This window comes from Papio anubis, chromosome 8, assembly GCF_008728515.1.
Source record: "Papio anubis isolate 15944 chromosome 8, Panubis1.0, whole genome shotgun sequence".
Taxonomy (NCBI): Eukaryota; Metazoa; Chordata; class Mammalia; order Primates; family Cercopithecidae; genus Papio; species Papio anubis.
In genome coordinates this window covers 27,108,586-27,134,453 of record NC_044983.1, presented here as the reverse complement: position 1 = coordinate 27,134,453, position 25,868 = coordinate 27,108,586, and the positions used below count along the sequence as shown (strand labels likewise).

Below are 25,868 nucleotides of genomic sequence, written 5' to 3'. Positions count from 1 at the left end.
TTAAAACTGGGTTATGGCTTTACACACTGAATACAGGTGTGTAAACAACTTTGATAATATATCATAAATAGAAGCAGACCTTATTTTGTATTCATGTTCCAGAAAATGACGATGCTTTTGATGACAGTGATTCTTACTACTTGAAGATATTTATGTTAAATGAAAGGTGGGAAGCACTTAAACTTAGTGTGCTGGTGGTAAAATGATGTTTATAAACTCAAATAAAGCACAAACATTTCACCAGTTATGATTTTTTAATAACGAAAGAGGGAACATCAGTAGAGACCCTACAGAAATTAAAAGTATCAAGTAATACTATAAACAAGTCTATGTTCATAAATTCAGTAACTCAGATGAAATGGACCAGCTCCTTGAATACATACATTACCAAAAGAAACAACATGGCCAGGCCCAGTGGCTCACCTCTGTAATCCCAGCACTTTGGGAGGCCAAGGCGGGCAGATCACAAGGTCAGGAGATTGAGATCATCCTGGCTAACATGGTGGAACCCCATCTCTACTAAAAATACAAAAAATTAGCCGGGCGTGGTGGTGGGTGCCTGTAGTCCCAGCTACTCGGGAGGCTAAGGCAGGAGAATCGCTTGAACCCAGGAGGCAAAGTTTGCAGTGAGCCGAGATTGCACCACTGCACTCTAGCCTGGGTGACAGAGTGAGAGTCCATCTCAAAAATAAATAAATAAATAAAAATAACATGAATAGTTGAATAGCTCTTAAGGAAACTGAGTTCATAGTTTAAAAATATCACAACCAAGAAAACTGCAGCCTGGATAGTTTCACTGGCCAATTTGACCAAATATTCAAAGAAATAATGCCAATCCTACTCAATCTCTTCTGGAAAATAGAAGAGAAGAAAGAATTTCCCAAATCATTTTAGAAGGCCAGCATTATCCTAATACAAAAGCCAGAGGATTAAATTACATGACAGGAAAACTACAAACTAATATCCCTGATGAACACAGATGGAAAAATCCTCAACAAAACTGTACCCAACTGAATCCAGCAATATATGAAAAGAACAATACAGCACGCAAGGTTTATTCAGTATTCAAAAATCAGTTAATGTAATTCTTCATAATCACAGACTAAATAAGAAAAGATGAAGAAAAAGCATTTGATAAAAGTTAATACAGTATCTTATTCATGACCAAAACTCAGAGCAAACCAGAAATAGAACCTCCTTAAGCTGATAAATGGCATCCATGAAAACCCTAAATACATCATATTTAATAATGAAAGATAAAATGCTTTTGCCTTAACACTGAAAACAGACAAGTTTGTTCGTTCTAACCACTACTATTCAGTATCATACCAAAAGCCTCAGTCAGTATAATACAGTAGGGAACAAAAAAAGCACAGATTGGAAAGGAAAAAGTAAAACCTTTGCTATTCATACACAATGGGATTGTCATGTAGAAAATCTTAAGGTTTCTAGAAAAAAACTCTTCAAACTAATGTACGAATTTAGCAAGGCTATAAGATACAAAGATGATATACAAAAATCAATTACATTTCTACATATTAACGATGAACTAACAATCCAATAAAAACATACCATTTATAATAGCTCCAAAATCATAAAATATTTAGGCATAAGTCTAACAAATAGATGAAGAATCTATATGCTGAAAATAATAGACAGAAAAAAATCAAAGATGATCTAAATACAGTGTTCACAGACCAGAAGACTTAATATTGCTAAGATGTGAATTCTCCCCAAATTGCTCTAACAGCCAACACAATCCCAATAAAAATTCTAGAATACCTTTTGGTGTATATTAACAAGCTAATTCTTTTTTTTTTTTGAGACAGGATCTTGCTCTGTCACTCAGGCTGGAGTACAGTGATGTGATCTCCACTCACTGTAACTTCTGCCTCCTGGGCTCAAGTGATCCTCCCACCTCAGTCTCCTAAGTAGCTGGGACTACAGGCATGCATCGTAGCTGGGACTACAGGCATGCATCACTAAGTTTGGCTAATTTTTATATTTTGTAGAGACAAAGTCTCACTCTATTGCCCAGGCTGGTCTTGAACTCCTGGGCTCAAGCTATCCTCCCACGTCTGCCTAACAAGCTAATTCTAATATCTGCATGGAAAGGCCAATGAATGAAAATAGTAAAAACAATTTAGATTTTTTAAAAAGTTGGAAGACTCATATTAACGGACTGTAAGACTTACAATACCGTAATGAAGATAGTGTGTTCATACAAAAGGGACAGACAGACAGATCAATAAAACAGAATAATAGAAAGTCCAGAAACAGACTCACACAAATATGGTCAATTAATATTTGACAAAGGTGTAAAGTCAATTCAATGGAAAAAGGATAGCCTTTTTCAATAAATGGAGCTAGAACACAGGAAAATCTATATCTAAAAAAGTAAAACCTTGCCCATACCTCAAATCTTCTACACACATTAACTCAAAATGGGTCACATTTATATGGAAAACCCAAAACTATAAAATTTCTAGAACAAAACACAGGAGAAAAACTCTTTGTGAATCACATAGGATTTGTGATCCTGGGTTATATCCCATGGGTGATTCCCGATTGGCACATACCATTCAGTACATTTCATCCTCCTGGTTACAGGGGCAGGAATCATGATCAGAAGGCCCAATACGAACAACGAAACTCATGGTGACATCTGCTGAGGGATTCTGGGGAAAAATTTCCCCTTACTTAAAGGGCAGATACTGAAAATATGCTGTCTTCTTAAAGATATAAACAAGAAAACACATAAATCTGCTGATGCAGTGGCCAACCTGAGAAAATGAGAGCCAGCCCTAAGACAAAGTAGAAACTATAACTGCTGTCCAAAATAGTAGCCATTGGCCACATGTGGTTACTGGGCCTTTGAAATCTGGCTAGCCTTAATTGAGACATGTTGTAAGAGCAAAATACCAGTTTTGAAGACTTGAAAAAGAACGTAAAATATCTCAGTTTTTATACTAATTCCATGTGAAATAGTAGTATTTTGGAAATACTGAGTTAAATAAAACCTGTTATTAAAATTCATTTTGCCAGGCACAGTGGCACATGTCTATAGTTCTAGCTACTCAGGAGGCTGAGACAAGAGGATCACTTGAACCCAGGAGTTCTGTGCTATAGCGTGCTAAAGCTGATCAGGTGCCCCCACTAAGTATGGCATATCAATATGGTGACCACTCAAAGCAGTGGGGAACCACCCAAGTTGCCCAAGGAGGGGTGATCCAGCCCAGATTAGAAACAGAGCAGGTCAAAACTCTCATACACCTGTGAATATAGCCACTGCACTCCACCTTGGGCAACAGATCAGGACCCTGCCTCTCTCTCTTTTTTTTTTTTTTTTTTGAGACGGAGTCTCACTCTGTCTCCATCTCCGCTCACTGCAAGCTCCGCCTCCTGGGTTCACGCCATTCTCCTGCCTCAGCTTCCCGAAGAGCTGGGACTACAGGCGCCGGCCACCACGCCCAGCTAGTTTTTTGTATTTTTAGTAGAGATGCGGTTTCACCATGTTAGACAGGGTGGTCTCCATCTCCTGACCTTGTGATCCGCCCACCTCAGCTTCCCAAAGTGTTGGGATTACAGGCGTGAGCCACTGCAACGGGCCAGACCCTGTCTCTTTAAAAAAAAAAAAAAAAAAAAAAAAAAAGAATTTCATCTGTTTCTTTTTACTTCATAAAATGTAGTAACTAGAATATTTAAATTTTAAAATGTAATAGGCATTATATTCCTATTGGAGAGAGCTGCTCTAGGAAGTTGAGAATGCAAAGTAAAACAACACAACAACATTACAACAACAACAAAGATTACTGATGATATCTTAGAGCCTCTGGATCAACTTTTGCCAGAAGCCTTCCCTGTCTTTGGATTTTGTGATATATAAACAAATAAATTGCCTTTATAGTTTGTTAGTTTCCGTAGAATTTGTTGTTTTGCAACTGAAAATATCTAATCCAGAAGTACTTCTATAGCCATCTTTGAAGAAATAAAAATATGTTCTGCAGAATTTCCTTTGCAGTTTTTTCACTCTATTCGCATATGCTTATAATGCATTCACTGGTTTTTATAAAGCATTGCATTTCCATTATAGGTATTACAAGTATAACATTGTATTCAAATAAAGTAGAATATATTCTAACAAAGAGGTTCTCACAGAAATAAGAACAGCAAAAAAAGAAATTTTCACTGAAATGAAAACCACATATTTATTTTATTAATTCAAATGTTACTGACCCTCTAACTTAGGTTAGGGATGTCAAATAGGCTTCAATGTCACATTAACTGTCACGGCTGTCTGTTGTGCTGTGGTTCAAAGAATGCTAAGCTGACGTTTATACAGATGTTTGTCTTGACCAAGATGAGGGAAGACATGTGTTCAGATATTTGCTTACCTAGCAAAACAGTGGCTGCCCACAGTTTAAAGTGGGAAAAGATGATTCTGATGACGCAATTTTTTAAGCATTTAATTAGTATGTTAAATTTCCCATTGGCCATTCTTTAATAGATGGGGTATCTATTTGATTCCACATTTACAATTTGATCCTTAAGTTCCTAAATGCAGATTTTACTACATAAGTCCCAATAGTTTTCTAATATCCTCTTTGACAATGCAGGTTTATAAAATTCTCGGTAGTTTTTCCGTAGGTGAATATAAATGTCAACACTGAACTTACCCATCTCAAGTGGTTAGGTTGATTTATTTAATACAAGGAGGTTATCTCTTTTTAAAACAGATCAGGCCGGGCGCAGTAGCTCACGCCTGTAATCCCAACACTTTGGGAGGCCTAGGCAGGCAGATCACTTGAGGTCAGGAGTTCGAGACCAGACTTGCCAACATGGCTAAACCCCCGCCTTAAAATTGCTGAGAAATTAGTTGTATGCAGTGGCACATGCCTGTAGTCCCATCTACTTGGGAGGCTGAGGCAGGAGAATCACTTGAATTTGTGAGATGGAGGTTGCAGTGAGCCGAGATTGCGCCACTGCACTCCAGCCTGGGTGACAAGAGTGAGACTCCATCCCCCCACCTCTGCAAAAAAAAAAAAAAAAAAAAAGGAACTGAACCCAGGAGGTGGACGCTTCGCAGTGAGCTAAGATCATGCCACTGCACCCCAGCCTGGGCGACAGGAGTGAGACTTTGTCTCAAAATAAATAAATAAATAAAAATAAAACAGATTAAAGGATCTTTATTCACTTAGCAGATAGTTACTAAGCATTTACTATGAGTCAAGAACTGTGCTGGGTGCTATGGGGAGAGAAAGAGAAATGGATGGTTCTTAACCCTATGCAGTTTACAGTCTAGTGGGAAAACAGACAAATAATTACAATAAGTTGTAATGTATATTATAGGGAAAGTACAGAGTATTCCAGAAGCATGTAAGAAAATATCCTAACCTAACTTAGGGAAGTATTTAAAGTGAGACACAAAGAAATAATGGACAGGGAAATGAGGGAAAGTGAGGTTGAGGGAGCTTGTGTCTTTTTACTTTAAGATGGGAAACACTCGAGATTCTTTAATACTAATAAGACGGAGCACCTATTTTTCATTAAGAAGCTTGAAAGTGCCAGATATTCATACCCCGGCTTCCTTTAGAAATACAGTACAGATGTTCCTTGACTTAGCGTAAGGTCGCATCTTGATAAACCCATAGTAAGTTGAAAGTTGAATATGTACTTAATACATCTAACCTATCCAACATCATAGCTTAGCCTAGCCTAAACAAAATGTGCTCAGAACAGTTTCAGTACAGTGTTCAATAAATTAAATGAGATATTCAACACTTTATTATAAAATAGCCTTTGGTTAGATTATTTGGCCCAGCATTGTGAAAAAGTATCATATCACATATGGCCAGCTGGGAAAGAAGTCAAAATTCAAAATATGAAGTATGGTTTCTACTGAATGCATATCACTTTTGTACCTTCATAAAGTCAAAAAATCATTAAGACAAGACATGGTAAGTCGGGGATCATCTATACAGCTGTCCCTTGGTATCTGCAGTGGGCTGGTTCCAAAATACTCCCCTCTGCCCTCCCCCGACACTGCAGATACCAAAATCCACAGATGCTCAAATCACTTATATAAAATGGTGTAGTGGTGGTGTCACAACCAGAAAGAACCCTCTCAAATAGAGATGACCACTGCAGCAGGGGCAAGTTTTAGGGGCAGCAGCAATAAAAGTCAAGCAGCAGCTGGGCGCTGTGGCTCATGCCTATAATCCCAGCACTTTGGGAGGCCAAGGTGGGTGGATCATATGAGGTCAGAAGTTCGAGATCAGCCTGGCCAATGTGGTGAAATCCTGTCTCTACAAAAACACAAAAATTAGCCGGGCACGGTGGCAGGCACTTGTAATCCCAGTTACTCACAAGGCTGAGGCAGGAGAATCGCTTGAACCCAGGAGGCAGTGGTTGCAGTGAGCTGATATCGCGCCACTGCGCTCCAGCCTGGACAACAGAGGGAGACTTCAAAAAAAGTCAAGCAGCAGCATTCAGTGGTGCCAGCAGTAAGCAAGCAAGGGTATTGCTGTCCTTATCAGACTGCACCTGTGGTGTGGCTCTGACTATGGTTTTTGCCAAGGAACAGCCCCCCACAGGTCTTCTCATCGTACAAGCCTGGTTGCAGCCTTCCTAGCAAGTCTAAGAGCTTCCTAATGTCTATTTAATAAATTTACTTCTAGGTTAAATAAGCCAAAATCAGTTTTTGTTGCTTCCAACTAAGAAATCTGACTGCTTAAGGAATTACAGTAAAAGATGATGTTCTGTCAGTGGTATGGTGGCAAATCGACTCCCCCAGTACAACCACCAGAATGTTCAGGTTTGAAACAGTGACATGGTCATTTAGCATCACTAAGCAAGTGAACTCTACAATTAGATAATTACTTTCTGAAACAGAGCTGAAGGAGAATAAGGGCTGTCACTGCTCTCTCATTTCATTAGTCCCTGTGATTCTTTAAAATGAGCATCAATTTTACAAAGAATTGAAAGGTTCCCCCTTCAAAACAACTCAATAAGAGAAAGACAAGGGAAAGATTAGGAGAAAATATCTGCAAAACATATTAATATATCTATAAAAAACATGTATCCTGAATACATACAGAACTCTTACAATTCAATATGATGACAACCCAACCATAAGATGAGCAAATACCTGAATAGGTATTTCATCAAAAAAGATATATGAATTGCCAATAAGCACATGAAAACATGCTCAACATCATTAGTCATTAGGGAAATGCAATCCAATACCATTCCCACTAGAATGGCTATAATAAAAAAAGACAATAACAAGTGTTGACAAGGATGTGAAAAAACTGCAACTCTAATATATTACTGGTGAAAAAGTAAAACAGTTTTGCAGTTTCTTAAAAAGCTGAACATAAATTACCATGCAAGCCAGCAATTCCACTTCTAGGTACCTATCCAAGAAAGAAAAACATGTTCCCACAAAAAGTTGCATGCAAATGTCATAGAGACATTTTTAAAAATATCTTCCAATCTGCAAATATCCCAAACAACCATCAGCTGGTGGACAAAATGTGGTATTTTAAAACAACTGAATGCTATTTAGCAAAAGAAAAGAATATTGATACATGCTATGATGTGGATGAACTTCAAAAACACTACATTTAGTCAAAGAGACCAGAAACAAAAGGCCACATACTGTCTGATTCCATTTACATAAAATGTCCGGAAAAGACAAATCTGTAAACACAAAAGGTATTTTGGTTGGTATAAGCACATAAAGCATGGTGGTTGTCTGGAGCTAGTGTTGGGGCTAGGAATAGGGATTAAGTATAAAAGAACATGAGGGTTCTTGTGGAGGTGATGAAAGTGTTCTGGGACTGAACAGGCTGAGAGGTAGGAGAATCACCTGGGCCCAGGAAGTCGAGGCTGCAGTGAGCCATGATCACACCACAGTACTACAGCCTGGGTGACGAAAGTAAGACCTGGTCTCAAAAAAAAAAAAAGAAAAAGTTATAAAATTGGATTGTGGTGGTGTTTTGCACAAGTTGGAAAATTCACTAAAAGTCAACGAACAGTACACTTAATACAGATGAATTTTACACCATATAAATTATATGTCAATAAAGTTTGTTGTTTCTTTTTAAAATAAAGTTCTCAAGTCTCATTTTTGTGGTCTTCATAGAAGGCCACTAAGCACTCTAGCAGGCGAGGCACCTTTATATTGCTTGCAGAAGCTGTGTCTGGTGTGAAAGACAACTCTTCAGCCTAGCAATGACTCCTATTACACAGCATTTGTATATTCTAGGACAGTTTGTCTCAAAGTCTGGTCTGTAGACCAACATTGATCCATGGGCACTGTTACTGTCTGAAACTGGTCCATGACTAGATAATTACAGAAATTGAGACTAAGTGTTTAGAAATGTTAATAGCAATTTGATAAATTAATATAGCTCCTGAAACTGATATTTGGACTTGTGTCGTATTTCTTTGGCTATTTTTCCCATTTAATTTTTCTAGTTACCCATTTTTATTGTTTTACAAAAGACACTATCAGCCAATGAGATTATAAAAATGTTGCGTTACCAGATAGTTCAAAAAACATTGCTCAACAAGGTTTTTCTACCATCCTACAATTGGCCATCATATAGACTGGTAGGTTAACTATCCTGTCAAACTAACTTTTAAAAAATACATAAACATGCTTTCAAATACCCCAACTACCCTGGTGGTACAATCAACGTTAATTTTTTTTTTTTTTTTTTTTTTTTGAGAGATAGGGTCTTACTCTATCACCCATCTTGGAGTTTAGTGGTGCAATCATACCTCACCACAGGCTCCAACTTTGGCTCAAATGATCCTGCCTCAGCTTCCTGAGTAGCTAGGACTACAGGTGCATGCCACTACACGCAGCTAATTTTTAAACATTTTTTGTACAGATGGAGTCTCTCTATGATGCCCAGGCTGGCTGGTCTCAAACTCCTGGCTTCAAGCAATCCTCCTGCCTCGGCTTCCCAAAGCACTGAGATTACATGGAAGAGCCACCTCACCCCGCCACAACGCTAAATTTTAAGTCCTTCTATATAACCTAGGTTTTTTTTTTTAAGACAGAGTCTCACTCTGTCGCTCAGGCTGGAGTCCAGTGGCATGATCTCAGCTCACTACAGGCTCACTGCAACCTCCGCCTCCCAGGTTCAGGCAATTCCACTGCCTCAGCCTCCCATGTAGCTGGGATTACAGGCATGCGCCACCATGCCCAGCTAATTTTTGTATTTTTGGTAGAGACGGGGTTTGGCCATGTTGGCAGACTGCTCTCGAACTCCTGACCTCAGGTGATCTTACCGCCTCAGCCTCCCAAAGTGCTGGGATTACAGGCGTGAGCCACCACGCCCAGCCCCAAACCCGTATTTTAATAGATTTTTGTTTGTGTTCCCGTTTTTATAAATAGACTTTCAAGTTTATAATTAAAAGATAAAAATTCAAGCTGTATATAATTAATGTCAATTTTCTTCCCTTTCCCTTAATTAAAAAAGTAGGTTTGAATTTGAAGAAAAATAAATCTACTCTTTGAATTCTAATAAATTATGGTCCTAGGAAAGGTCCTATAAAACAAGGCAAGCTAATTATATTTTCATTTAAAAATAACAGTACAAACCAAATATGTTCCTATGTCCATTTGGAAATTAATCTAAAACATAATATATAAATCAGTATATTTTAGGCTGGACACAGTGGCTTATGCCTGTTATCTCACCACTTTGGAGGTTGATACAGGCAAATCACTTGATGCCAGGAGTTTGAAACCCACCTGGGCAACATGGCGAAAACTCATCTCTACAAAAAATACAAAAGCTAGCTAGGTATGGTGGCGTGCACCTGTGGTCCCAGCTACTCGGGAGACTAAGGTGGGGAGGATGGCTTGAGCCAAGGAGACAAGATTGCAGTGAGCCAAGATCATGCCACTGGACTCCAAACTGGACAACAGAGCAAGAACCTGTCTCAAAAAAAGAAAAAAGAAAGAAAGGAAGGAAGGAAGGAAGGGAGGGAGGGAGGGAGGGAGGGAGGGGAAGAAAGAAATCAGTATATTTTATATAGTATACAACGAAATGTCCCAAATGTATGTCAATGAATTAAATCAGGCAATATAATAACCAAGGATACACATATACTCAAGAGATCTCTAGGAGAGGTGCTTTATAATTCGGTGGTCAGCAAATAGCTGGAAGACTCAGGACAACAGCAGAACAGAAGCTGTCTAAGATCCCACAGACATGCTGAGATGCCTGTAGGCTTCTTAAGACACATAATCAGGAGCAGAGACACATAACAAATCATTGATTGCACTAATCGTTTTTATATCACCTGGATGAGATGTTTAGACAATGTACACTATATAATAGAGATAAACTGAATTACTATTAAAAATCAATACATATCTACAAAAAGGAAGTAATTCAAATCCTAAGTGTCTAACACAAATTAGTAGCATTTGAGCACAATGAATTAGAATGTTTCAGCCACCTTTGGCAACAGGTAGTACAATGGAGAAAATGTAAAACTAGGAGATAAGTGACCGAGTTCTACCCTGGCAATAAGACTTTAGACAAGAACATGTTACTCCCTTCATTTCCCTACTGGACACAAGTGATAAACTAGATTATTTCTGGTCCTTTCCTTTCAAGAAATCTACATTACAGTTTGTTGATTTAAATATCAACAATGCAAACCACCACCACCACCACAAGGAATACACTGCCTTAAAAGGTTACTGTGCTTCTTCTAAAATGAACCCTATATATATGGTTCATTTGGAAAATAATCTTTCATTTATGCCTTGAAAATAAATTAATTCCTGCTATAAAGCCATGTAATTATTTTTCAAATAATTTTGATAACATTTTTCAATAATTTTGATAACATTTTCAGTAACTTTGATAACATTTAACATTATAACTGACTTGCAATTTACCATCTTGATCAGTTTGGAATTATTAGTTTGATAACCCATTAAAAAACATCATTTTCAAGGCCAGGTGTGGTAGCTCACACCTGAAATCCTAGCACTTTGGGAGGCCAAGGCCAGCAGATCACCTGAGGTCAGGGGTTCAAGACAAGCCTGGTTCAACATGGTGAAACCCCATCTCTACTAAAAATACAAAAAATTAGCCAGGTGTGGTCAAGCTAACGCCTGTAATCCCAGCCACTTGGGAGGCTGAGGCAGGAGAATCCCTTGAACCCGGGAGGCGGAGGTTGCAGTGAGCTGAGATCACGCCACTGCACTCCAGCCTGAGGGACAGACCGAGACTCTGTCTCAAAAATAATGATAATAATAATAATAATAAACTACCATTTTCAAAAAGCATTTACTAAGAATCTGTACATAAGTCATTATATTTGAAAAGTGAGAGGAAATGGACATGTAAAACTGAACAAAGTTTCAAATACTAAGTATTTTATAAATGTAAGATAACCATACAAATACACAAAATAACTTTTTATATGGTGATTTTTGTTTTAATATAAGCCTGGAGGGAAGGAATGATTATGTTTAAAAATCTCATTACCTTAAGAGTTAACTTAGGCATGCTGCTCCAAGTAATCTCTTATCCTTCTATAATCTTAAAGTTTCTCTAGATAAAGAAACCACCATCATTAGCAGAAAGTGCAGGAAAGAAAGGCTAACATTTTTCCCAAAAACTACGGAAACAGTAATTAACAACTTTAACAAGTCTATGCTAATTCAGCTTTAATCCTCTAGCTCTGACAAGATTAACAATCTATTCAGGTTAGATTTCCCAATGGGTGTTGGTTACTAGAGAATCCATTAGACTATCTAAAATGCCGGTTTCTGGACCTCTCTGATTAATCTCTGATTAAATTCTAAAAAAACATCACTTTTATTAAGCAACGAGTCAGCCTGCATAAATTCATGTAGCCAAAATTATGCATATATTCTGAAAATGCATATAATCAAAGCTGAAAAAAATGTGCTGTTACAAAGATTGGAAATGTGTTAGAATCAAGTCTTTAGTGAAAACTGAGATGCTGGGTTTAAGTATTTTAAAGAAGTTTAAGAAATGTTTTGGCAAAGTGCATGAGACTGGCTGACGGGGCTTAGTATGTAAAGGCCCATATGAAAGTATTCCAGAAATACAGAGGACATGATCGAGGCTGTTGGTCTGCTTAAAACAGAGTTGTTAAACAGGATAAGGCCAGCTGGTAGCAGCCCTTGAAGCACACACAAAAATATGATTAAGCACATTTTATGAAACGAACCGAAACCTAGCAAAATAACTGAATCACTTCTAGATAGGCAGAGCTTCCTGATTATCCTAAATACCCAAAGATTTCTGAAGTTATTCACCAAGGCTGATAAATCAAGAATGAAGAGCATTGTTCTCTTTCAAAGGCCATAACTGGCATCATCACCGTCCTCTCTGATGCCCTCACAAATCTTACCAACTTGGGATAAGACAAAATTCAATTGAAATCTAAAACTGTATTATGCTTTTAGGCTTTTTGTTTTTGCTTCTCTCTCTCTCTCTCTGCATGTGTGTTTGTGCCTGTTTTTTTGTTTTGTTTTGTTTTTCTTTTGGCTTAAGCAAAAGTTTCCGGTGAACTTACTTTGAAAACAATTCTTTTCAACAACAACAACAACAAAAAAAACCCTTCAGTTCCTATTGCTCATGTAGAAGCTCTTGGTCAACCTCCAATTAACCAACCATCATAATCAACCAATATTCTCTAGATCCCCTTCTAAAACAAATTGACAAGGATGCTTATTAGGCTATTTCAAACACTCCACTGTGTGCCAACCAAGAGCAAGCTGGTTTATTCCCTTACTGTTTAGACAAGTTGTTCTTGCAACTGTGGAATTTGATTATACTATCTAAACTAACAAAATAAGAGTGTGAAGAGGCCGGGCGCAGTGGTTCACGCCTGTAATCCCAGCACTTTGGGAGGCTGAGGAGGGTGGATCACAAGGTCAGGAGATCGAGACCATCCTGGCTAACACAATGAAACTCTGTCTCTACTAAATATACAAAAATTTAGCTGGGCGTGGTGGTGGGGTGCCTGTAGTCCCAGCTACTTGGGAGGCTGAGGCAGGAAAATGGCATGAAGCTGGGAGGCAGAGCTCACAGTGAGCAGAGATGGTGCCACTGCATGCCATCCTGGGTGACACAGCGAGACCCCGTCTCAAAAAAAAAAAAAAAAAAAAAAAGTGTGTGAAGACTTGTTTCTATTAAAAGTAAGTCACACACACAAAAAAAGGGTTAAATGTTTGGCACAATTTAAGATGATTTCCTTAAAAAAATACGAATGCTATTGAATTGAGTATAGGTGAGACTACTGTAAAAGATTTAGGAGAAATGGGCCGGGCAAGGTGGCTTACGCCTATAATCCCAGCACTTGGGGAGGCCTAGGCGGCGGATCACAAGGTCAAGAGATGGAGACCATCCTGGCCAACATGATGAAATATCATCTCTATTAAAAATACAAAAATCGGCTGGGCGTGGTGGCACGCACCTGTAGAGGCTGAGGCAGGAGAATCGCTTGAACCTGGGAGGCAGAGGTTGCAGTGAGCCAAGATCGCGCCACTACACTCCAGCCTGGAGACAGAGCAAGACTCCATCTCAAAAAAAAAAAAAAAAAAAAAGATTTGGGAGAAATAAAATATTAAGATTTGACTCATAGATTATAAATGTCTTTAAGGTCTCCTTCCATTTAAAAAAAAAATGGAAATAATAAATGATACATTATGGGTATGGTTTATGCATGAAAAGCTGATGTAGAGTGTCAGTCAATCCATAAATTCACATACAAAGAAAAGGCATTGGCCCTAGATCAGTTTCTCAATCCCAGTACTACTGACATTTTAGATGGGAGAATTCTCTGTTGGGAGGGGGCGATATTGGCCAGTGAACTGAAGGATGTTTGGCAGCATCCCTGCCTTTGCTATTCCCCACTATATGGCAGTAGCACTCCCACTCCAGTAGTGGCAATCAAAAATGTCTCCAAATGTTGCGAAATGTCCCTGGAGGGTAAAATCACCAGTTGAGAACCACTGTCCCTGTACCAAATAACTAACAAATGTGTGCACGTCTATATATTTTGATTAAAGTAAAATGTTTAAGTCATCAGTTTTTAATGCTTTTTACTATAACCAACTTTTTAAAATCAATTGATCAACTCCTAGTTCAAGTTAAGTCATTTAAGATGTCTTTTGCATACACAACAGGAAGAAAGACAAAAAATAATCCTTCACCTGATCAAGTGCCAAATGAGATATCTTTGTACCTGATGATAGCCCCATCTCATCCGTATCTTTTGCTGAGATCAAGACAGAAGCACAGGATTACTGAGGAGGTTGTAGCAGGGAAAAAAGAAAGAAAAAGCAGCAAAGGGGGGAAAAAGGAGACGTAAGAAACAATTCCCAGATGGTTGGAATAGTGGCACAAGGAAAAAGCTTATTACCTCTTGCCTTCTTAGTCCCATTCACAGCAATGTTTACTACAGGCCAATCTAACACCAAACAAGAGGTTCCTACTAAAATTACTTACCAAGGCTGATAAATCAAGAGTGAAGAGGATTATTCTCTTTCAAAGGCCACAAGTGGCATCATCACTGCCCTCCCTGATGCCCTCACAAATCCTACCAACTTGGGGTAAGACAAAATTCAACTGAAATCTAAAACTATATTATGCCTTTAGGCTTTTTGTTTGTTTTTGCTTCTCTGTGTGTGTGTGTGTGTGTGTAAAAGAAAGCTTAAATGTCCACTGGTGGGTAAATGGTTAAATTATACTTCATTTGTTTACATTTAAAAAAATGAGTTATGTCTTTATATGCTGACACCATTATATATCGCTAAAGAAAGAAATATAAGTGATAGTATGACACCATTGTAGAGGAGAGAATACACTTGTAACCTGAAAGCAAAGCAAATTATTAACAGTATTTATCTTTTGGTACGGCAGATTGCATTTTCCAAAACTGCCACAACATTTCCATCATACATGCTCTTTGAGAATGTTGCCACTCCTCCCATCAAAAGGTAGAGTAGAGTCTCTGTTCCCTGCTCTCCAACATGGGCAGGCCTGCATGACTGCCTTCATAAGTAGAATGTTGTGGAAGTAATCCTCAAGTTTCCAAGGATAGGTCATAAAAAACAATAAGCCTGACTTCCTTTCTCTTTTGGGACACCTGCCTTTGGAGCCCCGAGGCACTACGTGAGAAGTCTGGCTACCCTGAAGCCACCATACTGGAGAGACCACACAGAGACTGGGAGATGCCTAAGAAGACAGTATGTTTTCCCCAAAGGAACAGTGAGCACATGAGTAAGCTAGCTCAGATGACTGAAATGACTGAAGCAAGCATACCCCATGTGCAGTACTGAGATCTGTGCCTCATGGTTGAGTCCTCTTTCTGATCCTATTGAAACCAAACGGTGAGTTTCCTAAAGTGTAGGCCTACATCTCACTCATTGTTGGCTAAATAAGTGGAAGTTAACAAACGAACTGTGAAAATGAAGGGGGGATGGGAAAGAACGTCATTTCTCTGATCCAGTACCCTCAGTACTAGACAGATTGCTGTGTCTAAGTTCTTGACAAGTATTATTGGCTGTAGAATGCTGGCACCAGCGGCAGGGGTACCAGAAATTTTAGGTTTATTATCTTCTGAGGATAAATTCAGTCCCCTCACCCCTGCCCCCTCCCAGGGGCAAGTCAGTAGAAAATTCAAGGATCTTACACTTCAACCAGGAATCCAATTCATATACATAACATGAAAACTAAACTATTTTAAATGTCACATACCTTACAAATAAATACAAAAAGTTACAATAATGATTATGTCAATACAGCTTATATGTGGAGTAAATGACTGGTCTAAGTGTGTCGAGGTTCACTGGGACATGTCTCTTCGACAGAAGGATTTAACTGGGTTTTAAGTATAAGGTTTTAACTAGTAAGATAAGGATATACAAATATATTAAGTGGGTAGGGTAGCAAATACCAAGAAACAAAGACTGAAAATATACAGCAGGAGGAAAGGTAATTTATTTGAATGCAATGTAGAACATATCTTCTGGAATAAGAAAATAAGACATGAAAAAGGGAGGAAAGGAAATGTCAGCAAACCCATTACAAAGCACGGGGACTAAAATTTGGCATATGGCACAATTTGAACTAAGGTATAGTAACCTCTTAAATGACTTGATGAAAAGTTCGATAAAAATTATTCTAAGAGTGCTGTGCACCATGGAATAGAGTAGGGAAGTGGCAGGAAGGTCAGTATTACTTCTGCAGTCATCTTAACAAGAAGTAATGAGGATGGCAATTACGGACAATAAAGGAAGAGAATAATCTAAGCAATGTTATGGGGTGAAAGAATCAGCAGATCACTGACAAATCAGATGAGAGGAGAAGGGAAAAAAGAACAAAAAGAAAAGTACTAAAGGGAGATTTAAAGCCTTTAATTCTAGGAACTTCAAGACCAGCGGTAATTTTAACAAGAGAGAAAAGAATGATGGAAGAAAGACTTGTATAGAAAGAATTTTAAGGGGAAATATTATATCTAATGCAGCTAAGAGCTACAAAAGGAAAACTGAGAAGAAAATAAATAATGCACAAAGACAAAATAAATTAGCCAGAAAGAGATTATTTACAACAAATGAGAATTCTAAAGATTAAGGAGGGGAGTAAGTATTACCTTGGAAAAAGAAGAACAGGACAACTAATAATAAGATAAGGTGTAACAACCACTACTCTAAGCACTTAGCAAATGATGCCTCATATACTCACAAGAATCCTATTAGTAAATGAATAAATACTATTATTTATCTATGCCCAGTTTACAGATGAGACACATAGAGGTTTACACAAAATTACAGGGTTAAGTAGTGGAGATCAGATTTGCACCTAGACAATACAGCTCCAAAGTTCATGTTTTCAACCAGCTCAATATCCTAAGAGTAATTAAGACTCCAAAAAGAATGACAGACCTTAAAAAAAAAAGGTGAGAAATTTAATTCGTGAGGGCAAAGGTTCAAGAGATGGCTGATATTCCAAAGTATATAAGTTAAAAAACAAACAAACAAACAAAAAACTTGCTTACTAGATCCAGAAAATTAGAATAAAGGAGGACTTAATGACGAAAGGTGGGAATAAAAAAAGACTGTCTTCTTAAGAGTTCATATATAAAAATACAGAGTTTAAGAAAATGAGCTGCCGGGCACGGTGGCTCACGCCTGTAATCCCAGCACTTTGGGAGGCCGAGGCGGGCACAGATCACAAGGTCAGGAGATCGAGACCACGGTGAAACCCCATCTCTACTAAAAATACAAAAAATTAGCCGGGCGCGGTGGCGGGCGCCTGTAGTCCCAGCTACTCAGGAGGCTGAGGCAGGAGAATGGCGTGAACCCGGGAGGCAGAGTTTGCAGTGAGCCAAGATCGCGCCACTGCACTCCAGCCTGGGCGACAGAGTGAGACTCCATCTCAAAAGAAAAAAAAAAAAAAAAAAAAAGGAAAATGAGCTGATGCCATAACCATAAAAACTAGATGTTTAGGGCATAATACTATTAAGTACGACATCTAGAAAAATAATCATAATTACCCAAAATATATCCCATGTCACGATTTACTGACATAAGCAATCAGAGAGGATGGACATAGTGTTTAATATGAGGCAGGCACATATCAGGAAAGAAACACTCCCAATTATAAACAGATATTTGAGACTTCCACAGAACAAAGCACATAATAGGTTCTAAGTAGGTATTATGCTGTCTATGCACTTTCCAAGTATTCTGAGGACTCTACCAATTAGAATTACCTGATATACTTATGAAGGATATATATTCCTAGGCCCATCTCAGATTTTAGGAATCTGGGGGTAGGGCTCAGGAAACAACTTTTTTTTTTTTTTGAGACGGAGTCTTGCTCTGTAGCCCAGGCTGGAGTGCAGTGGCGCAATTTCGGCTCACTGCAACCTCGTCTCCCAGGTCCCAGTTCAAGCAATTTTCCTGCCTCAGCCTCCTGAGTAGCTGGGATCACAGGCGTGCGCCACCATGCCCAGCTAATTTTTTTGTATTTTTAGTAGAGATGGGGTTTCACCATGTTGGCCAAGCTGGTCTTGAACTCCTGATCTCATTATCTGCCCCACTCAGCCTCCCAAAGCGCTGGGATTACAGGCATGAGCCACCGCGCCCAGCCAGAAACTAAAATATTAATACTTTTTCCAGGCAATTCTTCAGCACAAAAGTTGAGATCACTGTTTCCTTCTGTTGTAGCCTAAGTGCTTAGAACTCTGTGACTCCCCATCTATTTATCTCCTGTGGATCTGCAATGTGACTCCAATCTTCTAGGTTCCTTAGTTGCCTACCCTTGACTTGTACTTATTTCTAAAAATCTTGGCCCTGATTTGGTAATATAATAAAGACTTAGCTTTGGAAATTTTAGCTCTGAAGTCCATATAAACTCCAATACTGACATAGGAATAAAAAGGTCCAGTTCCTTTACCTGAACTCATGGAGCTTTTGTTAAATATCACATATGCTGTTGACTGGACATTGGATTGACCCAATATGTCAATTCTCTTGTTGCCAGATCTGCAGAGAACAAGATGCTCACTACTACAGACTCAACTATTTGAATTCCTGCTTATTGCCTCTAAAGTAAGAAGGCACAAATTGTCTTGTTAGGGATGAATGACATTTGCTAAGAGAATAGCTGTCACTATATAGATAGAGGGTACCTATGAGAATGTTCCAGTTCCTAGAATAGTGATGAAATGAGTTCTCCTAAGATGTCTCTAGATCTTAACGATGGGACAAAAGAATGTCTGCTTGATATGAATAAGAGCTTCTTTATTCAATAAGGGATAGTCTTTGATAGCAACAATGAGGATCCTGATACATGGCTTCTAGATGCTTTCATGCTTAGTAGGTCAGTGATCCAAATTGTAGAGATAGTACATTCATGTATCCAGGGCTACCTCTCATTCTCCTTCCTTAATCCTACCTAGTTCTTACAGTCCTACTTTGTCATCTTTCTAGTTTGCCTGAAGTGACTAGAATAAAAAGCCAATATTAAATTATAGGAGTCTTTTTGCTATTTCCAGCAAACTGTTTGATCCTTGCAGAAAAGGATTAAATCCAACTTACCTTTGTATCCCACAAAGTACCTCATCATGCACTGCTAGACTTGACATGTTTAACTGAGTGCCTTGTTCAACCCCAACAAGAAAACCCTCCTCATATAAAGCATCTAAAAGCTTAAGCCTCATACAAAAGGTGCTTTCCACCCTACCCACCAAGGTCATGGGATAAGGACAGGCATTTAAGTCACGGTGGTCATGCAATGCATTCCAATTTCTCTCTTCCCAACTGAACTAAAAGAAACATACTGTCACCACCAACAGGTAAACTTTAGTTGAAAGAACAGTTCAAGTCAATACCATGGCAATCAAATCCACTTTCCAGTCAGAACTTTGGAGAAGCAGAGACTATGAAAAACCAGGGCAAGACAAACAGAACTGGAAGGAAGACATGAGAAAGGGAGATGAAGCAGACATGGAAGGAGATGCTGAGACAAGAAACCATTTAACACCAGAGAGCTTGAGAGACTAGCTTCTCAGATTCCTAACAGTTCTCCCATTCACACAAGGTCTAGTCACTCTTCTTCAACCCAAAACAGCTGAATCCCTACAACAGCCTGTCCTTGAAGCCAAATGATCCCTAATTAAAGCATTATTTTTTAGAAGGTACACCAAGACAAATAAAAAGCTAGAAACATAAATCCAAGGAGGAAAAAATAATTCTACCAGGAAAAAACTGAAATCACAGGTAGCCAAAAAGCTTTATAAATATGAATCTTATTTATCAGGAAGTGCCATCAATATTTATATTGATGTATTCCTACTAATGAAACAAATGAAACTTTAATTGGTCTTTTTTTCAATGGAAATTATCACAGTATTGACATATGGAAAACTGTCTCAAACCCAGAGAAGACAAAAATCAGGTGATCTACCTTTGTGAATACATTTGAAAATATTTTGTTAGCCTGTTCAAAGCAGACTTCTGTTGTTGTCTATAATAATCGATAGTATATTGGATTAACAGCCTCATCTTTTTAAGACAGGCTTTATAATCATATGGCTGATTAAGGGGCAGCAAAGTATAACCAACCGTGTAACTATCCTTTAACTTGTACCTAACAAAAATAGTAACTATAACCTCCCTTTTTATTCTGTAAAGATCTTTTTTCTGAAAATATCTTTGAATTAACTTTCTTTAAAGCTAGTTCCCTTGCAATAAGTACAAAATAAAACTATGACATATGCTGACAATCAATTAATCTGACAAGTTTGCATTAACACTGTCAAAACCAAACTAATGTCAAAATAGCTATAATTTTGGCTATCTAACACAGATTCTAACATATCGTCTCTAGCAAGAAACATATCATGTAAGCCTTGAATTCATTAAAATTTAAATCTTTTTCTTTTTTTTTTTTTTTTTTTTTGAGACAGAGTCTTGCTCTGTCGCCCAGGCTGGAGTGCAGTGGCACGAACTGGGCTCACTGCAACCTCCACCTCCCGGGTTCAAGTGATTCTCCTGCCTCAGCCTCCTGAGTAGCTGGGAGTACAGGTGCACACCACCACACCCAGCTATATTTTTGTATTTTTAGTAGAGACAGGGTTTCACCATGTTGGTCAGACTGGTCTCAACTCCTGACCTCATGATCCGCCCAACTCGGCCTCCCAAAGTGCTGGGATTACAGGCCTAAGCCACCAAACCCAGCCTCATTTAAATCTTACACATTTGTGGACAATTTCAAAGTTATCGTTAACTTTTACCAGAAAATTTTAATGGGTCCTAATATTATAATTCCTCATTTAAAAAAAAAAAAAAAAACTAGCCAACCTGGCGCGGTGGCTCACACCTGTAATCCCAGCACTTTGGGAGGCCTAGGCGGGCGGATCACCTGAGACAGAAGTTCGAGACCAGCCTGAGCAACATGGAGAAACCCCGTCTCTACTAAAAATACAATACTGGGCATGGTGGTGCAGGATCCCAGCTACTCAGGAAGGCTGAGGCAGAAGAATCGCTTGAACCTAGGTGGCAGAGATTGCGGTGAGCTGAGATCACACCATTTCACTCCAGCCTAGGCAACAAAGAGCGAAACTCCATCTCAAAAACAAAACAAAACAAAACAAAAACAAACTAGCCAATATTTAGATTCTTATAACAAAAAAAATTGGTATGCTTGCAATGTCAGTTCATCTAAAAAATAAACTTTTAAAAGAAAGTTTAATTGGAATTTTTCATAAAAACTTTCAGGATGTGCCAATGCAACACTTAATGACAGAGATACATTCTGAGAAATGCACCATTAGGCAATTTCATTGTTGTGTGAACACCATAGAGGGTACTTACACAAGCCTAAGTGGTGGAGCCTATTGCTCCTAGGCTGCAAACCTGCACAGCATTTACTGTATTAAACACTGTAGGCAACTGTAACACACTGGAAAGTATCTGTGTTTCTAAACCTTGGAAAAAGTACAATTAAAATATGATATAATCTTATGGGACCACTGTCATATATTCAGTCCGTTTTTGACTGAAACATCATTATGTACTATATGACTGTATTACATAAGGCAAAAGAACGAAATTACTGATCCAATAATTGGTGTCTTTCTCCTTAGCTATATTGACAAAACAACAGAACTTATGAAGAAGAGGAGAATCATTCAACCTTTGCAGTAACAGTTCTGTACCTTGATTTTGGTGGTTGTTATGCAATCTACACACCTGTGATAAAATGGCATAGAACTATACACACACATTGTACGGACGTCAATTTCCTGGTTTTAATATTGTATTAAAGTTATGTAGGATGTAACCAATAGGGGAAACTGGGTAAAGCATACAGTGCCCTCTCTACTATTTTTGCAGCTTCCTGTAAACTATAATATGCCAAAAGCATCCTAAGGACTTGCCAGCACTTCAAGGGCTCACAATAATCCTATGAAGTAGCTACTATTTTTATCCCCAGTCTATTGATGGGGAAGCTGAGGTACAGCTATTTTAAATGATTTGCCCAAGGTCACATAGCTAGTAACTGGCAAAGTCAGGATTTGGACACAGGTGCTATGACTCTAAATTTTTGATTTCTGTGAAAGTCTGAGGAGCCACTAAAGGATCACAGGCAAAGTATGGCTGACAATCAAATTCACGTTTTATTTTGGCAAGATACTCCAAGTAGGAGTTTAGCATGACTAATGAAAAAAACTTCAAACAAGATTAGTTAAGATACTGATGCAATAAACCAGAAATGATGAAGGCGTGAAATAAGAGAACATTAATAGAAAGAAATGTATACAAAACATGAAACCAACTTGACTTCACGACTGGATGAAGAGAGAGAACTTAATCCAATTTCAAGGCTTGAGTGACTATACCCAAGCCAAGACTTTCATGTTTTAACAATACTATTACATTATCAAAATCTTTTTTTTTTTTTTTTTTAGACTGAGTCTCGCTCTGTCGCCCAGGCTGGAGTGCAGTGGCGCAATCTCAGCTCACTACAACCTCCACCTCCCAGGTTCAAGCGATTTTCCTGCCTCAGCCTCCTGAGTAGCTGGGATTACAGGCATGCACCACCACACCCAGCTAATTTTTGTCTTTTTAGTAGAGACAAGGTTTTGCCATGTTTGCCAGGCTGGTCTCGAATTCCTGACCTCAGGTGATCCGCCCGCCTTGGCCTCCCAAAGTGCTGGGATGACAGGTGTGAGCCACCATGCCCAGCCTAAATTATCAAAATCTTAAATCAGTTCAGTCTTAAGTCATCCCTGTTTCAGCAGTAACCACAGCATTTCACTTTCTTGCTATAAAAATTGTGACTAGATACAAATTAAAGTTACTGCCACTTGGCAACTCCACACTATTTAATATGTATACAGTAATGAGGCTACTAATATTTTCAATACACCACATGTGGACCATCTCTGGACATAAGATAAACAAAGAAGCAGCCAGAGAGTATATTCAGCATGTGGAATTTAGTAAACATTTTTTATCACAATCCACACTCTAAGAAAAACCTAGTGCCCTTTGACTGAATTAGAATCATTTTACCACTTAACAGGAAGGAGTCTAGTGCCACCCATTTTAAGGGCGAAAAAGTTAAAATAATTGATCACTTCAAAGCTAAAATCAGACTATTGTTACCTTTTTTTTTTTGTAAATCTTAAAAAAAAAAACACTATAGCCTAAGAAGCTGTCAAATATTGCATTAAGATTATAATAGCCACTGGAAAAACTTAATGTAACTTCAACCTTATTATCACTATGAGGGTAAAAACCATGCTAAAGCCAGGGCCCTTCCAGGAGCTAAATGCTCTTGGAAAGTGTCCAAAACAATGTTATAGTAAATTTCCAACTTGTTTCATCTAAGGTCAAGGAAAACAAATTATCTAAAGCACTGGATTATATTTGAATACACTGCAACTAAAAGTTTTACATCAAATAATCCCATGGAAAAATCTTTACTCTGTACCTATCATGGGCCCTAAATTCAGTAAGGGCAATGTGGCGGAATAGCTGCACCTAGGAATCCATGCTACGTGTTACTTAGTAGTATTTTGAGAAAACTTTCAATATCGATAGCTTCCATTTTGAGAGAACTATATTTTAACAAAATCTGTGAAAATAATGGCTTGGAATGACACTGAAAATCTCCTTAGCTTCTATAATGTGGACAACATGTGCTGGTTACTCTTTGGTTTCTAGCTTCACTCAAAGTTCAAGGTCTCCTGCTATTTGTGGCTCAGATTCTTTCTTATGGGAGGCATGTCTGATAGATATATACCAATTTCATAAATAAACATAAAGGTATTTTATGTGTGAGTGCATGTGTGGGTGTACATATATAACACTCTAGACAAGCCATGCTTTTCACTCACAACAGTATTTTAATAAATTACAGTTCTTCTAAAGTGAGAAGTAAAAGCCAACCGTTAACAGAAAAATCTAGCCAAAGAATAGCAAAGTGAGCTACAAAATTAATTCCAGAAGCCAAAGAACTAAATAATGCAGGTTCACAAAACAAACGAAACCAACACATTTTCAATGAGCACTATTCGGTTTATCTATAAATGTTCATGTATTTAAAAAGTTGAGTAGTACGTCAACTTTCACTTATGACAACATTCTACATAAATACCTAATTCCCAAGAGAAATAATTCAGGTTTAAAGAGCTGTATACAAAAATAAGAGAAGAGCTACAATGAAAAGAACAGAAGCAAATTACATGGTAGCTGCCTGAAACACTAAATGTGGGATGTACTGAATACAGTGTACAGGAGACTCAAAATGCACATATTAAGCCTAAATATTCCCAATGTATTCAATATCTATGAAACAAACAATAGAATTTCAATCAACACTTGCCACAAAAATTGCCATAAGCTGGTTGCTTCTATTTTTTAAATGATGTAACAATGACAGATTTGTTGCCACATATTTTGTAACTTACCAACACTGAGCTATTAAGTTTCTATTAGCAATGTTTTAACTGAGGATTTGGGCTAGAAGACTGAAATCTGTTCGTACAGCAGTGAAAACGAAGCCTCACTAAAGGCATTCAACTTCCAGCTAAAGGCTCCTTTCCTTGATGCATATTTGTGATCATAAATAGTGTTCACTAAATGCAGTACACTAAACTAGCAACAGATTAGTTAAAAGTAGCTTAGATTTTCAACTTCCCATAATACAAGCAACATCTTTAGAAGCAATCACATTAAAATAAAAGTGTCTTTCACAGTTACGCGATGAAATTTTAAGCTGGACAAGCACCAATGCCCTGGTTTTCTACTTTATTCGTAAACCATATGACTCCCACATGCTGAGAACGTTTTATGCTTTAACCTGCAGTAAAGGCTTTACATCATTTTAATGCCCAGTACTTAAAATGCAACGGAATCACCCCCAATGAATGCTAGGAATATACTTGGTTTACACGTGATGATTTTGATCCCACTAGTAGTCAGAAAAAGTTTAATGAACGCTTTTCCCAGTAAATAACTTTGTACTTTCATGGACAAAACAAAAAGAAATTTTGAGGTAAGGGTGGATGGAAGAGAAAATACTCATGCTTTTCCAATTCAAAATATTAACAAACATGTAGGTTTTTTACTTCTAAAATAACTATTAAACATTTTTAAAAACCTCCATGACTATAATAATATGCTTCAGAAAAATAAAACAAAACACTCCGTTAAGTAGTTATGGAGGATTTTTCTCCAGCTTTTGCAAAGTAGTGTTTCAAGTTAAGACACAAGCTTAAAACAAATGATTCTGAAAATCCTGGTCTATCACAAACTAATGGCTTAGTTTGGAATCAACATATTGTATATTCTACATCTGAAGACTTAGAAACCACAGTTTTTTTCTATTCAGGTCAATTGAAGTATACATGCTACCTCATTCTTTCAGTCCCCCTTATTTGTGTGAATGATCAACAGCAAAAATTTCAAATAAATGGTTAGAGGACATACCATAAAATTATACACTATCAATGTGGTTTTCAGTTATCATAGAATCTAAAGGTCCCTTACTGATGACAGGTGGCAGATTCAAGAATTGATAAGTTTGGGGAATATATTCAACTCTCAACAGTTGAAATAGAAATTATGCCAATTTCTTTATTTTAAAAATCCGTTACACTAAAAAAATTGTCACATAAGAATTATTGAAGAACTTAATAAGTACAAAATATGTGATCTTAAATTCTTCTAGTGTGTTATTAAATATTAAAAACTGTGAGAAATATGTTGCAATCCTTTTCTTTTTAACTCTAATTGAAATTTGAAAAAAATTTAGAATTCAAATTTCCCAACTTTG

General features: G+C 37.9%; 1 protein-coding gene across 29 annotated transcripts in view; it reads right to left on the bottom strand.

The window, feature by feature from the left end:
* The window catches only part of HMBOX1 (homeobox containing 1), a 175,349-nt gene that overhangs the window by 147,582 nt on the left and 1,899 nt on the right, over positions 1 to 25,868 (bottom strand). The window lies entirely within an intron of this gene.